We start from the raw sequence: 15,119 nt of genomic DNA, 5'->3' as shown, positions 1-15,119 counted from the left end.
TTGAATAAAAGGGTGAAACACCGTTCCTATTTGTTGGGCCAACAAATTCACCATTTCATGGTTACTATCATCCATCTGTTGCCTCAACACATTAACAGATGTATTGGTTAAGGAATTCCCTAGAGGGTTGATACCCACTCCTGCCATTCCTTGAGGATAAATATTATTTCGACCCCCAACATTAGAAGCCGAAGCCTGATGGGGATTCCGTGGGGACCCAACTGACATTATGCTATCTGAATAGACGGCAGGGAATGTCGCTATTCCAGCCATTAACCCAGGAGGCATTCCAAATGGAGCGTTGACCGGTATATTCACCGGTTGAGGCCGAGAAGCCCCAACAGCCATTTGTGACACCACTGGGGTTGTCGGAGAAGGCATTGTAGCCGCTTGCGACGCCGTAGGCATCACATTTTCGGCTACGTTATTGGTAGTTGCCTGCGCCGTTCCAGAATTCAAAGCATTTCCCCTAATGTTTACTCCACTAGGGGGATTTTCAGCCTGAGCCGAAGGTCCAGAGTTCGTAGGAGGGGAATTATCATTCCTCGATCTACCATTCGCCATACTCACTAATCTCCCACTTCTTAAACGCATAAAAGTGGACCGAGCAAGTTCAAATGGTAACCGGAATCACAATTATTTTCACAAAGAGGTCCCACTAGGCGTGCCAATTTGTTTACACTAAATTTTGGTAAAACACAAACAGAGAATCCAAAGATCAATCTTGGACTGGATTCGAGTCCTCTTGGGTTCTTTGGTGAAAATGAATTCGATTTAATCACCAAAAACTAAAGAAATTTGATAACAAGTTGGAAACAAAACAAATAGAATTGACTGAAGTAAGTGAAAAGACAAGTAAACTTTCTGAATAATGATAATAAAATCTAAAATACAAAGTGTTGCACGAATCCCTACTTTTTTTCTCTAACTTGGCTTGTAATCATTGTGATCGATTGTAAGCGCTTGAGAGTTTTCGAGTAAAGATTGTGTCATGATTCTATCTACAAATCCACTATTTATAGACTTAAAAATATAACTAACTTCTAACGGTCAATTGATAAAACCATTACAAGTGTCTTCCGAGTATGCCTTCGTCCTACACGTGTCCTTTTGCTCCATACGTGTCTTTCGTGAACTGTCTTCAGAAACAACCGACCTCCCGTGTTGAATTCTTCGCATCTCGAAAGGTACTTTTTTAGTCGAAGTCACTTAACACTTAGTAAATTTTCTTGAGTCTCCTCACTTTCGACTTTATCATCAGATCAAATTATGCAGCATAGGTCGAAATTATCCAAAATTGTTTGGTTAACACATAGTCAATCTATGTCTTTTTTGTTGTTGAAAATGGATTATGGTGGAGCATTCTTGCTTTGGTGCTCAAGAATGTTGTGTTCAAATTCACTCTCTAAATTTTAAATTTTAAAATTGTGTGATTCCTTTACTGAATTTTATTCATATCTATTTATATTTCTTAACATTTGAAATAAAAATTGTAAATATTATTTTAACAATTAATGACCCTTGCTCACATTTTCCGGTCAAGCATTCATTGAGTCATACACTCATACTGAAGCTATGGCTCAATATTTTTCCCTCTTGTATTCGGTCTTATGTTCTTGTACACACATGTTGCCGGAAACTAGTTAATGAATTTCTCCATTGAATTGTAAAAAAAAAAAAAAAGAGTTTCGATAAAAACAGGGCAAGGGTGGAAAAATGTTAACCCTGATTTTATTGAATTTAAGGAAACACAATATTTTTTTCTCTACACCAAAAATAAAGTGCCATTTTTATCTTCATTAATTTGAAAATTTCTGACTATATTCATCTAAGCATAATTTCATGTGGGAGAATCAGAAATTGAACAAGATAATTAAGCTACTAAACAGGATAGGAAAAAAAAAAAGAAATAATTAAATTGTTTTACAACGTCTCCCGCTGTAGTTGAAAGTTGAAACTAGTCTTCGGTTCTATTCCAAAATCACTTTTCAAATAAAGGTGAAAATATTTCTTTACCAAAAAATAAATAAAGTTAACAATATTTGACTTTCATCTTCTTCATGGGCCATGGACCTTCTCTTATTAATGAGTAGTGCGCATGAACTGTATTCTTAAGCCCTTTCTCCCTCTCTTTTTGTTATAAATGCCCTTTCCCAACAACACTTTCTGCTTTATTTTTCATCAATTTGATCCCTTTTTTGTTATCTTTCTCTCTGCTGAGACTTTGATTCTTTCATATGAAAGTTGTTTGAATCGTATATGACGTATCATTTTCTTTTTGGGATTTCTCTTTTATGAAATTGAGAAATTCTTTATGCACCAAAAAGAGGGAAGAAAAAGGCCATGCTTATGTGCACAAAGATGTTATACAATATTGATGATTGTTCTAAAGGAAATTAAAGTCAGAGGAATTATAAGTTTCCCCACTTGTCACAAGGTGAAATTCTTCCACTTCTAACTTTACCTATCGAGTAAAGCCATAATCATAACTCATTTTATCCTTTACCCCAATCCTAGGTTGTTGCTTCCACATTAGTAATGGCAAACATTGAATTGAAACAATTCACCACCAATAAAGAAGTGCATCTCTTTTATATTTTCTTTTTCTTCTTGATCTCGGAATCGATATCATTTGAATTGGGAACTTCCACATTATGATTGAGTCGGTGCTTCAGTCGGTCCAAATAACCACAATGTCCAATAACATCTCAATCAATTCAATGATCTCACTTTCAAAAAAAAAAAATTCAATGATCTCATAATTAAGTGGGCACTAGGGTGGTTGACGGTGATAACTACTGATACGAGGAACATCTCGTCTAGAGACCAACCAAGCGAACGGCTTGATTAAAATACATCGTAAGGTTATTCAGAGATAATCATCATATATCTTAGAAATCTTTCACCAAGACTTTTGAGAGACTAGAGTCCCAAATATATCCATTACCATGTTTATAAATACATACTCCCTCCATTTCAAAACTACTACTATTGTTTTAGATTTAGTGTTTTTTTCAAAACTATTGTTGTTTTATAAATCCAAAGCATTTTATCTCATTTTCTTCCATCCATTCCCTCGTTTAATACTCCCTCCAGTCTTATTTATAAGCAACAAAAAAAAAATCACATAGTTTAAGAAATGTAGTTAAACTAGATAAAATGCATTAAATTTGTCTTAAATTAAAATAAACTTCCAAAATTACCTTTTGTATTAGTGTTGGAAAGTGGGAAAGAGAGAGAATAATTAATGAGACACATTTTACAAGTTAGAATTAATAAGGGCATCATTGGAAAAAATTAATTAATATAGCTCAAACTTTCATTTGGTTCTTATAAAAATGACCAAGATTTTTCTTCTCTTTCATGCTTATAAATAGGACTGGAGGGAGTATATTGTATCTGCAAACTACCTCACTACCTCATATTTTCTCATATCACAATTATCACCAATTAGTTGACCAATAATTATCATTTTCGCTCTTTAATAGTCCCTCCGTCCCCTATAATAAGTCACTTTTACCCAATTCTCTAGGATTAAGAAAAATTGTTAAGAGCAATAAATTTGTAGTTTTTTAAAGACACTTTTCAAAATCACCCTCATATGAAATTCTCTCTCCATATTAACATTTCACTACCTTTAAACTATAAAGGTCTTGAAAATCAAGCAAAATTTTGGGAACATAAAAATTCTTTGAATGTGGAGTATTAAATATGAGGGTAAACATGGAAAAATATAATTAATGCTCCATAGATAATGTAAAGTGACTTATATTATGAGACAAAAAACACTCAAAAAGAGTGACTTATAATAGGGGACGGAGGGAGTATAACTCAACATTAAATAAATGTGTTTCAGTCAAATTATAACATCAATTATTGAACTCTTAAACTATGTGCATAACCTTAAACAATAATTTTTTTTAGTAAGCAAAATTGAATTAATGGAAGTACTAGGTGTACTTCAAACCTGTGTAAGCCATCAAAGAGAAAACAAATACTGAGAACAAAAGAGCAAAAGAACAAAGACACAGGGAGGAAAACAAAGAGCAAGCCTACACAATTTGAACTCTAAGCAGCTATCTTAGGGAAACCAAGAGCACGACAACCTTAAACAACAATGATTTTGGAATAGATGGAGTATTGTGGGTTGTTCATTTACACAAACATTACTCATTTTACTAATTTATTGTTCTTCTATGTTCTCTCATTGACTAGAGCGTTGGTGTGCCTTTGCCAACATAGTTCCGCCATGCCGGAAGTACCTTCCAAGGCCGCGCACCACCATCAGAGACATAAGACACCAAAAACTGGACACAAGATTTCATGGCAAAAACTGGACACAAGATTTCATGGAAAGAGTTTGTTCTATACGTTCTCTAAGGCTTGAGTATTATATTCATGCTCCTTTTGCTGAAGAGATCCTAGGTTCGAATCTATCACCATGCCTGATAGAGAATTCCATGAAGGTTGATCCAACAGAGCATGTGAATATCTTCACTTCGTGCATGAAAATCATGGATACCAATAGCAAAAACGCCTATAGAGATATTTTTGTCAACTTTGAAGAGAAATGCCTTAAGTTGGTTCAAATCTCTCCCAGTATTGTGAATCAAGAATCAAGAAGAGTTTTCTAGATAGTTTATTCATGAGTATTCTACGTACGTAGAAACATTTTGAATTATATGTGTAGAAACAATAGTTTAGAAACATGCAGCACTTTACAGGAAACTTACTAGAGGATGAGTCACTTAGTAACTTCCTCCCGCAATTTCATTGAGAAGTGGTTATAATTCCAAGATTAGGAACCAAAGAATTTTAAAAATTAGTGTATGACGCAGTGCTGCACGAAACATCATTCGCAATTTTGAAAAGGATACCTCCAATCAATTTAATGTATTTTGAGCTCAAGCCATAAAATATGTTGAGTCAGAAGAAAATCCGACCCTCCATTTCTAACGACAACTACAAAAAATGTATTGGTTCATGAAGAGGTTTGAAAGCATGCAAGAAGTTTTCAAAGAAAATAAGAAAGAATACTTCCCAGTTAGAGATTGGAATCATAATATTTTTGAGTTTATACTATGGAAAAGATCTAAAAAAAAAACTATTTAGCGAGGGACAAAATCCGTCGCTAAATAAGCAAAAATCTGTCGCAAAACATTTACCGACGGAACGCCATCCGCCGTGCTAAGTGGCGTCGCTAAAAATCTAACGACGGAAAATTAAATCCGTCACTATTAGTGACGGAAACTTCCCGTCGCTAACTTATATATTTCCGTCGCCAAATCGTCTACAAGATTATCCCATGAATCCGTCGCTATTTCCGACGGGCGGGAGAGTCCGTCGCTATTTCCGACGGGACATAACTAGCCGTCGCTATTTAAGACGGAACATAGCAATCCATCGCTGTTTGCGACGGAAGTGTCCGTCGCTAAATGCCTGACATTTTTATTTCCATTCCCTCGCTAATACATGAATTCCTATAAGGAATCCAATCTATTATCCATTGATTTCCTATTTTCAGGCACATCCATGTTTCTAACAGACACAATAAGTAGTAGTTAAGTAGTAGTTCAGTAAATGAATCCCTAATTTAAAAGCATAGTCAAGCTTAAATCAAAGCATTCATCAATATGTAAGTAAATTGACAAAACAAGGAAAGGCTACTAAAACATAACAAGGATTTCAAGCTAAAATAAACTTTAAAGGCTTGAATCCTCATATTTAACTCATGCAAGCAAGGTTTTGAAGCAACATATGGGAGCAGTTCAGTAAAGATTGTTGCTGAAAATAGTGAGAGCCCATAAAGTTAAGTCCCAACAACGATTTTACCCACAAGCACATGTGTCAAACCCTTCATTTAGTAGTTTCAAACTCAGACAGATAGGGATGTACCTCTTGATTCAAGCAGCTTCACATCCACAGAAGGGAAACACAAAGCAGATTGCTCCCTCTATCCTGAGATGTCGAGACTTATAGAGGAGATGAAACCGCAAGTTCCAACCCAAACCTGTACATAGGGAAGCAAATTAACATCAAATTCAATGAATCAAGAAAGAAACAATAATTAGTAAGCATTTTTGTACAACTGCAAAAACCATCTCTTAAGGTGAGCTAAAAAATAAACGTAACTGAAAGGGAAAGAATTTGATACAAATAAGCTCAACTCTGAATTTGATACAAATAATCTTCATAAATCACACACACTCCTCATGCTAATTCCACCAAGAAAATTCATCAAAGAGATATTTTTTCCTAATTTTTTGAAGGCTCTATTCAGCAACCCAATCCATTTATCTCATAAAAAAGGCAACTTTAAATCGCAGCAAACATGAAGGCAACACAAAGATACAACACCATGTATTTTTTTTCCCCAAGTGTAAATCACAGCAAGTTTAGGACTCCATCCTACCTTGTATGAATCGCAAGCTGCGCAAGGGTGTTAGGTTATCCTCTTCCTCCAATGCCTTCCCATTGATAGTGTATGAAGATCCTTTTGGAGACAGAGAAAGAAAGAGGGTTAGCAAGGGAGAGAAAAAGACAAGCTAGGAGAGATGGGAGAGAAGTGGGGGGAGGAGAAAGGAAAATAGCGGGAAACCTAAAGCATAGGTGGGAGTAAACGTCTGTAAGAAAAGGTAAGTTGGGGGAATGACAAATCCTATTAAATAATAACTCTGAAAACCTTACCTAAAAGACTTTCAAGATGCAGCACTTGTTTAAATACTAAATTCCAAGAACATATACACAAGAAAATTAATTTGCCAAAGTCAACTATTCATCCATAAGACATATCTCATGAGAAATTATTGCTCAAAAACATCTCTAGTCCATAAACTCAGTAATAACATTCTCAAGAATCCAAATTTCTCAAGCACAACATAATCGTACGATTTTTCCACCCTTCACCATATACCAAGATCAATTTCATATCCATAATTCACCAAACTTGAACTCTTCAAATCTAACACTTAAATTAACATAGTAAGCTAAGCTCATAAACAATTATAAACTAAATAATAGCAGAAAGAAGAATTTCCAAACAATAGTATAAATTTCAACATGTTCGAGGGCTAAGGCAAGAAGAGTTCATCAATTAGATCATTAACTTATTACATAAAGTACAGCAAAACATCCATCATTAAAACCACACAATCAACCTCATTTTGCACCACAATTTAGAGACATGCAGCAGCAAAAGTTTCACCACACATAAAATAAAACAAAACAATTTTTCTACCATCTATATAATAATCATAAATCACACACTCCTCATGCGAATTCCACCTCAAAATTCATGAAGGAAATCTTTTCCCAAAAATTTTAAAGGCTCTATTCAGCAACCCGATACCATTTATCTAAAAAGTAAGCAAGTTTAAGCACCAAGTTACAACACTACACCAAATATTTTTTCCCCAAAGATTACAAGCTTTACAAAAAAAAATCAAATATAAATCACAGCAAGCAACAACATGAGAATTTAACTATAAATGATCAAAGATTGGACATTGAAAATTAATACCCATTCAATTAAATTCACTCGAGACACCAACAAAATCACAACCCTAAGTTTTTATGACCTCGTGAATTTGAGAGTTGCCAAGCATGAAGGCAACACAGAACCGCCCAAATTCATGAACCCACAACAGAACACACAAAAATTACCATAAATTAAATCGCACGCTGCGCAAGAGTGGTAGTGTATGAAGATCCTTTTTGAGACAAAGAGAGGGAGAGTTAGCAAGGTACAGATGAAACAATGGAGCACGAGCACGAGCGATGACGGCGAGGTGAATGGTGCAAGAGCGGCGGTGAAAGTGGAGCAAGAGCGACGACGGCAGCCATTAGGGTTTTTCGTTGGAGAGGATGAGTGTGTGTGTGAATTGTGCAAGTGCTAGGGAAGTCCCAGGTTCGAACTAATAATTAGGACTTGAAAGCTTTAAAACAAATATTAAATATATTTCAACCCATTTCAAAAAAAGATATTTAGTTGAAATGGCAAACCCCAATCTGTTTTGCTAGGGAAGTCCCAGGTTCGAACCTCTAGAGCGCACATATTTGTCATTTTTAAATAACAAAATAAAAATTTTTAGCGAGGGAACAACAGCGAGGTTACTAATCCGTCGCTAAAATTTAAAACAGCTTTTTTTATTCCAAAAACATGAATCCGTCGCTAATTCCATCACATTCCGTCGCTAACAGCGAGGGATTTTGTTCCCTCGCTAAAATCTCTCGGTAAATCACGTTTTTTTAGTAGTGAGAAGTTATCAACTACATAGCGATCCACAATTCACCCTTAATGACTTCATCCATAATAGCGGGAAAAGAACATCATGAAGTTTTAGTTAATACAAGGAGTCCCACCGATTCGATGTCTTATGGATGTTTTGTGAAATTGAGTTACAATTATGAGAACTTGACTCCTTTTGGTGACTAACTTTACTATTTCACGAGTGAAAAAAATAGTTTCGATGGGCTCATGAATATTACAGTGACCCTAGGAATGGAGAAGATGAATAAACCTAACACCACATGCTTTCTGGTGGTATTTCGATCACCAATATGCAGCGCGGCACTAGGTCTGCCCACCTTACATGACTAAGGAGCATAGTTTTAAAATTCGGCTCGGACTGACCGGTCCGTCTAGTTGAACCGATGCTTGGTCACGTGACCCGTCCAAACCTCTCTATGGATTGGTCTTGCAAGAGAATCGGCTCGGTCGGTTTAATAATACAACCGATGACTTGGTCAGATTTTAGTGAGACCAGTGAGTCACTAGTTTTTTTTTTTTTCGGAAGGCACCAGTTTTTTTAGGAAAACATGGTTTTTTTTTTCCGAAGACACATGTTTTTTTTTTAAGACACATGCTTTTGGGTGGACTTGACCGAGGGATTCTATGTCTTACCACTACACTTTGTTAACATTGGTGCAGTGGTGCTAGAAGTTTACATTTTATTAAATTTATATTATACATATTACAATCAAATATAAATTTGTGCATGTTTCAAAAGGGGAGAAGGCATTTTGTAGATTGTAATGAAATCAAAGCAAAGTTAATAGCAAGCTTGGGTTTGGGTTTTATAATCACACTATTCTCCTCACCCATGTTTTTCCTCAATGAGTGGGTAATGGTCAGTACAAAAGAACATAGGGGATAAAAGAAGAAGTATACTTGAAGAAGGTAATCTCATTTTTGAATAAAAATTGTCAGTTATGGAATGATTCACCACCAGACAACTATTAGTACGTATATATATTCTTTTTTTTTGAGTAATAGTACATTTATATATTCTTGAACCAAAGAGAAGAAATTACGAAAATTATTGTGGTTGAAATAGTGTCCTCATCAAGCACAACATTTATAAGAAGAGGGACGTAGGAGAAGATATTTTAGAAATTTAATTTTCATCCCCTTATTTGGAAGTTTAAAAGTAAAATGAATAAAAAAAGTACATATTTATAGATATTTTATTTATCTAACCTTTAATGTTTATAATTAAAATATTAATATTTTATTTTACCAAAAAAACATATTAATATTTTATAATTTAATAATCAAAATGTGTTAAATCTCACATTTTATAAAAGGGGTTGTCTAAATGACCCATAATAAAGTTTAGGTTAAATAACCTATCATCCAATCACATTGAAGATAATGAGTTGGAATTTTTATATTTTATTTATTAATTTATTTCCAACTCATTTATCTCCAATGTGATTGAATGATGAGTTATTTAAATCAAACTTTATCACGAGTCATTTAATTTAGACAACCCTTTATAAAAAGCAATTATTAAATGAAATAGTGAAATACACTCTAGATTGAGGGCATTGTCCTTTTGTGTGCGTGCATAATTGAAAGCTAGCAATGAAAAAACCAAAAAGACAGATTTTGACGTTTCGGCTGCAGTAAGGATTTTGAATATTTTTTGAACGTGATGTTTTGCTGTAGGTTTCACCATTTCGTGGCAATACATTCACCACAAAATAGGGTCCGCCATAGATGCTACTGCCTTTTGTGATCTAGTTGCAAATGGAATTGACTGTTAGTGCTTTAATTCAACAATCTTAGCAAACCCAAAGCAGCTTATTCGATCAATTAAGTGTTCATTCTCTTCTCTTCGATGAACTTCTTAAAAACACAAAAACTCTTTCTACTAATACTATATATAAAATTAGCCATGTATATTTTTACAACAAGTCTATGTTCATACTCCGATCCGTTCTCACTTGCACCAAGAGAAAAAATGAAAAAAGAGGTTGATATTTTACTAATAATGGTTTTATACAAAAATCCTGGTTAACAAATTAAAAGCACTTATCATAAATTGATTTCAACATATAAGGAGTAAATAGTAAATAATACATATATACTAATATTATTTTTTAAGTAAAATAAAAACACTCCTTCAATTCAAGATTTGATAAAATGACATTTCACACCACTTTGAGGTAAAATATGCACTCTACCCCACCCCTTTCAACGTTAGTGACGAATTTTGGAGATGGAAAAAATTTATGGCTAAAATAGAGGGATTTAAATTAGTGAGGACTTTTGCGACGGAAATAATAATTTTGCTTCTATTATTATCTCAAGATATTGTGACGGATTCTTATATTCCATTGTTAAATTAAAAATTGGAGCGAGCTGTAGTATATATTTTAGACAAAAATGAGATAAAGTGTCAATTTAACCAAATTTTAGAGACATTTTACTCTATTTTTTATGACAAGTAAAAGCATTTTATGGATGAACAATTTTTAACATAAGTCGTCATAGCCAGTCTCATTTTTCTTTCAATAAATAATATTTGATGATCTTTAAATCAAAGAAAATATGTATATGCATAGTATTTTTTTATTTTCTTTTTGAAATCGTATATGCATAGTACTAGTGGATATTCTCCGGAAGGTCCCTCCGAGAGAAATAAAGATGAAAAACTTAAACTCAAAGCTAATCATCATATTAAATCGGAAATCTTATCAAGGGAACCAAATCGTCCCATTAAAAATAATCTTGTTACGAAAAGTGAAGATTGGTCTATTCTAACGCCAACAAGTCAACAACCATACAAAATGAAATCAAATAGTTTGCGAGTGTTGTGCTAATTTTTTAATGGGTTAATCATCAAATTAATTTGAGTTTTCGTACACCAATTCATATTTAGTTTTTTGTCAGAAAAAAAAAATTTATTCTTGTTCCTACGACTGCACCAAATTGTCTTTTGTCTTTGCCTTAGAGCAGAGTTCCAGCAAAGTCGTTGAGTGTCAGACTGTCACGTGAGTGCATATATGGCATGTTGATGTGTTTAATGAAGCTTACGTTGATTTTATTTTTTAAATTATCTACTCATAAAAATATAAAAATTAAACCCCACAACTTATATTAATCAGAATTTAACCCCCCTAATCCCTAAATAAAAACCCCCAAATCAAAACTAAATCCCAACACCCACAATTCCATCTTCTTCTCCTTTTCATCCACGAGTCTTGTTCTTCTCCTTCCTTAGTAGATTAGGGTTCCATCAATCCTCCCTCACCCACGATTTCTGGTCTGTGTTGCTCTTCACTCCTTTGTCCTTGTTCTCGTGGCTCCTGTGTTTTGCATTTTGTGTTCTTTACACTCCTTGTTCGTCGTTTGTTTTGGTTCTTTGAGCTTTGTCTTCTAGAAATTGACCATGAGTGGGTCATCTGCATCTTGCTCCTAATAACCACATGGCTTAATTGCACTTTTGGTCCCCCACGAAAGGGATATGTGCAATTGGGGTCCCTGAACTTTAAAAATCTCATTTTGCCTCCCCGACGTTAATCTCTGTTAACACTCTTGGTCTCTCCTCACTTTTCCATCCAAAAACTAACGTTTTCTGGAAAAATCAGAAATATATTCATCTTCTTCATCTTCTCCATCCATCCTTCCCTCATCTTCATAAAAAAAAAATCCCATAAAATTAAATTCTTCCAACCCAACAAATATTACAAAAAATCAAACTTTAAGAGAATAACCTCATTCGCACCAAATCGAGAATACTACCCAAACACCAACACCAAATCAAGATATATTACCAAAATCTATTGAAGACCCAAATGCTTCCTACACAAATTTAAACACGCATCAACCCTTGGTCCTCAACAACAAACATAAGAAAGGATTCCATGATCAACAAACGAAGCTAATATCAGTTCCCACGAAACCCCATTTTCTTCAGATCCAATTCAAAATCTCCATGATCCAAATCTGCTTGTTTGAGAACCAAACTGGTTCATCTTTGAGCTTGGATCAGATTAAAACCACACTCACACTCACACTCCAACACTTGAACCCACGGCAACGATGAAGAGAATTACCCAAATCGAGCAAGATCGAGACAAAACGAACCTGATCGAGCCAGATCGAAACCTAACGAACTCAGATTGAGCCATCCCCACCACTAACGAACCAAGGAGAATCGAGCCAAATCGAGACCACCACGTCTTCATATATTTGTTGGGTTTGTTGGGGGCAGCGCTATTGGGTTTCATTTTGTTCAACAGTGAGGGTTCTTTTATGGGTTGGGGTTTTTTGGATGGATTTTGTTTTCTGATTTGGTGGTGGAACTGCTATGGAAGCCATTGGTGGATTTTTTTTGCTGGGAAGATTGAGAAAGAGGGAAGGACGTAGATTTTTTAGTTTTGAATGACTTGGATTTTCTGAAATTTTTTTGAAGAATATGATGAAGGAATGTATGAAGAGGATGAAGAAGCAGATGAATTTTTCTGGAAAATCCAGAAAACGTCAACTTTTGGATGGAAAAGTGAGATGGGACCAAAAGTGTTAACGAAGGTTAACGTCGGGGAGGCAAAATGAGATTTTTAAAGTTTAGGGACCCCGATGGCACATATCCCTTTCGTGGGGGACCAAAAGTGCAATTAAGCCTAACCACATTTTCTAAGACAACCATCTTTCTTGATAACCACGTTCTCTAACACAACTAAACACATTTTCCAATAACCACATTTTCAAACACAGCTAACCCATTTCCTAATAACTACATTTTCTAACATTGCTAGCCACCTTTCCTAATAACTGGCCACATTTTCTAACACAGCTAATACCTCCATCCTCATTATGAGTAGCATGGGCAACCCGGCCCCTGCCACATTTTGAGACTCATGAGCCACATCCACATTTTCAGTCACCTGAGCTACATCCACATGTTGATCAATCCAGCACTCACGATGCATAAATCAAATGTCCTTCTCTAGAACAAGCAATGACAAGAACGACGAGTGTTCTCTCGCTCACTCTCGTTGTCGTCTTCACCCCCAACATGTTCTCGTCTGCACTCTCGCTCAGTCACGTTTTGTCTCGCTTAGTCAAGCTCTTTCACCAGAACCAGAACGAAGGGAAGAATGAAGGTGATATCTCTCTATGACCAGCACCCGATCGAAGAAGAAGTTTGATTTGGTCAGAATGATTTAGGGCTTAGTTTCTAAGTTAGGATTTAGGGATTTAGTTTTGATTTGAGATTATTTGATTTAGGGATTGGGGGTCAGTTTCTGAGTCATGTAATTTGTGGGTTTTTATTTTTATGTTTTTCTGAAGTGTAAATGATTTTGAAAAAATTCACATAAGCATTAAACGCGTCAGCATGCAACATATGCACTCGTCTGACACTCAGCTACTTAGTCGGAGCTACGCCCTCATGCGAGGAGTAATGGCAAACTTTTTTTTTATCAGCAAAAAAGTATGTATTAAAAGGGAATACTAGGTGTATTCCAAACCAGTACAAATAAAAGAGAAAAGCAAGGAAACTGTACAGAGGTTCTCACAAGACAACAACTATCTCATGTTTTCCTAACTAACATTACCCTTTCCACCGTGTGGGTCAAGGTAAAAGGCTATCTCTTCATGCAATAGCAGTGCCTCTCGATCCCAGACGCTACACCAAGCGAAGACAACACACAACACAAATACATATTTACAAATACCCCAAACACAGCCTTGGATTAGTGATCCAGTCATAAGTTGAGGCTTGAAAATCTCTATTCCTCGCTCGCAGCCAGCTCTATGAACGCATCTGAGCTGCCTCCACTACTCGCAGTGCATCCCTTTGCCCATTGTTAAACAAGATTGAGTTCCTATGCAGCCACAATGACCAAGCCACTGCCATCCAAACCGCCTTCGCACCTCCCTGCTGTTTCACGGTCCTGAAATCAGATCCATGTTGGAGAAAATGTGCCCAACTTTGCCCTGGTAGCACTGTACAAACATCTAACCAACTATAGCATAATGTCCAGACCTGATGGGAAAAACTACAATTAAATAGAAGGTGATCCAGGCTCTCTTCCATTTCCTAACAAAAGATGCAATTGGTATTTGTTCCAGTAGGCAAAATACCCCTTCTTTTGCAGGTTCTGTTTCATCTGCAATCTCCCCCAAAAAAATTCTCCATCCGAACGCGAGAACATTAGATTGGGCTGCTACTCGCCAAAGAGCAGAGAATACAGGACTTGGCTCCTCCAAATCAAGCCCTTGCAGAGTTTTCAATGCAGAGCTCACTGTGTAGACACCATCATCTGCAGCAGTCCAGGTCCATTTATCTTCTCTTCCTTCCACTATGCTGCCATCTTGGGCACATGAATGAAATTCCGTCATTCCTTCTTCCTCACATGGTAGGATTGGTCTCCGCCATTGTGGTATCCATTTCCACTCCCCATTTTCCCTAGTTCCAACATCAGAAATCAAAGCATGTTGTTGTACAGATAAATAATAGAGTCGTGCGAACTTGTCCTTAAGTGCACACTGGCCCAACCAAGCATCTTGCCAAAACCGAACCTTTCCACCATCCCCCAATTTCAATCTCACATTCAAGTCAAACCACGAAGTCTCCTCCATACTAAAACATGTACCAAAGATATCCTTCCACCAATAAGACAATTTCCCCTCCATCCCTCCTATATTTAACGGTAGAGGTATAGAATATTTAGCCTTTAGCACACGCACCCACAAGCTATTCGACTCATTTAGAATCTTCCATCTCCATTTCCCTAATAGAGCTTTATTAAAAGTGTCCCAATCTCGCAACCCCAAACCTCCAAGCTCCTTTGGCTTGCAAACTGTTTCCCATTTAACCCAAGCCACT

General features: G+C 36.0%; 1 long non-coding RNA gene across 1 annotated transcript; it reads right to left on the bottom strand.

The window, feature by feature from the left end:
* Positions 1-2,222: 2,222 nt before the first annotated feature.
* LOC130724030 (uncharacterized) lies at positions 2,223-7,900 on the bottom strand. Its single transcript, XR_009014412.1, has 3 exons — positions 7,663-7,900; positions 6,413-6,493; positions 2,223-6,010 (listed from the first exon to the last, which is right to left on the bottom strand). It is a non-coding gene; the product is annotated as an uncharacterized LOC130724030 (long non-coding RNA).
* Positions 7,901-15,119: the final 7,219 nt, after the last annotated feature.

This window comes from Lotus japonicus, chromosome 6 (assembly GCF_012489685.1).
Source record: "Lotus japonicus ecotype B-129 chromosome 6, LjGifu_v1.2".
Taxonomy (NCBI): domain Eukaryota; kingdom Viridiplantae; phylum Streptophyta; class Magnoliopsida; order Fabales; family Fabaceae; genus Lotus; species Lotus japonicus.
The sequence above is the reverse complement of the archived record's forward strand: the minus strand, read 5'-3'. Positions and strand labels throughout refer to the sequence as shown.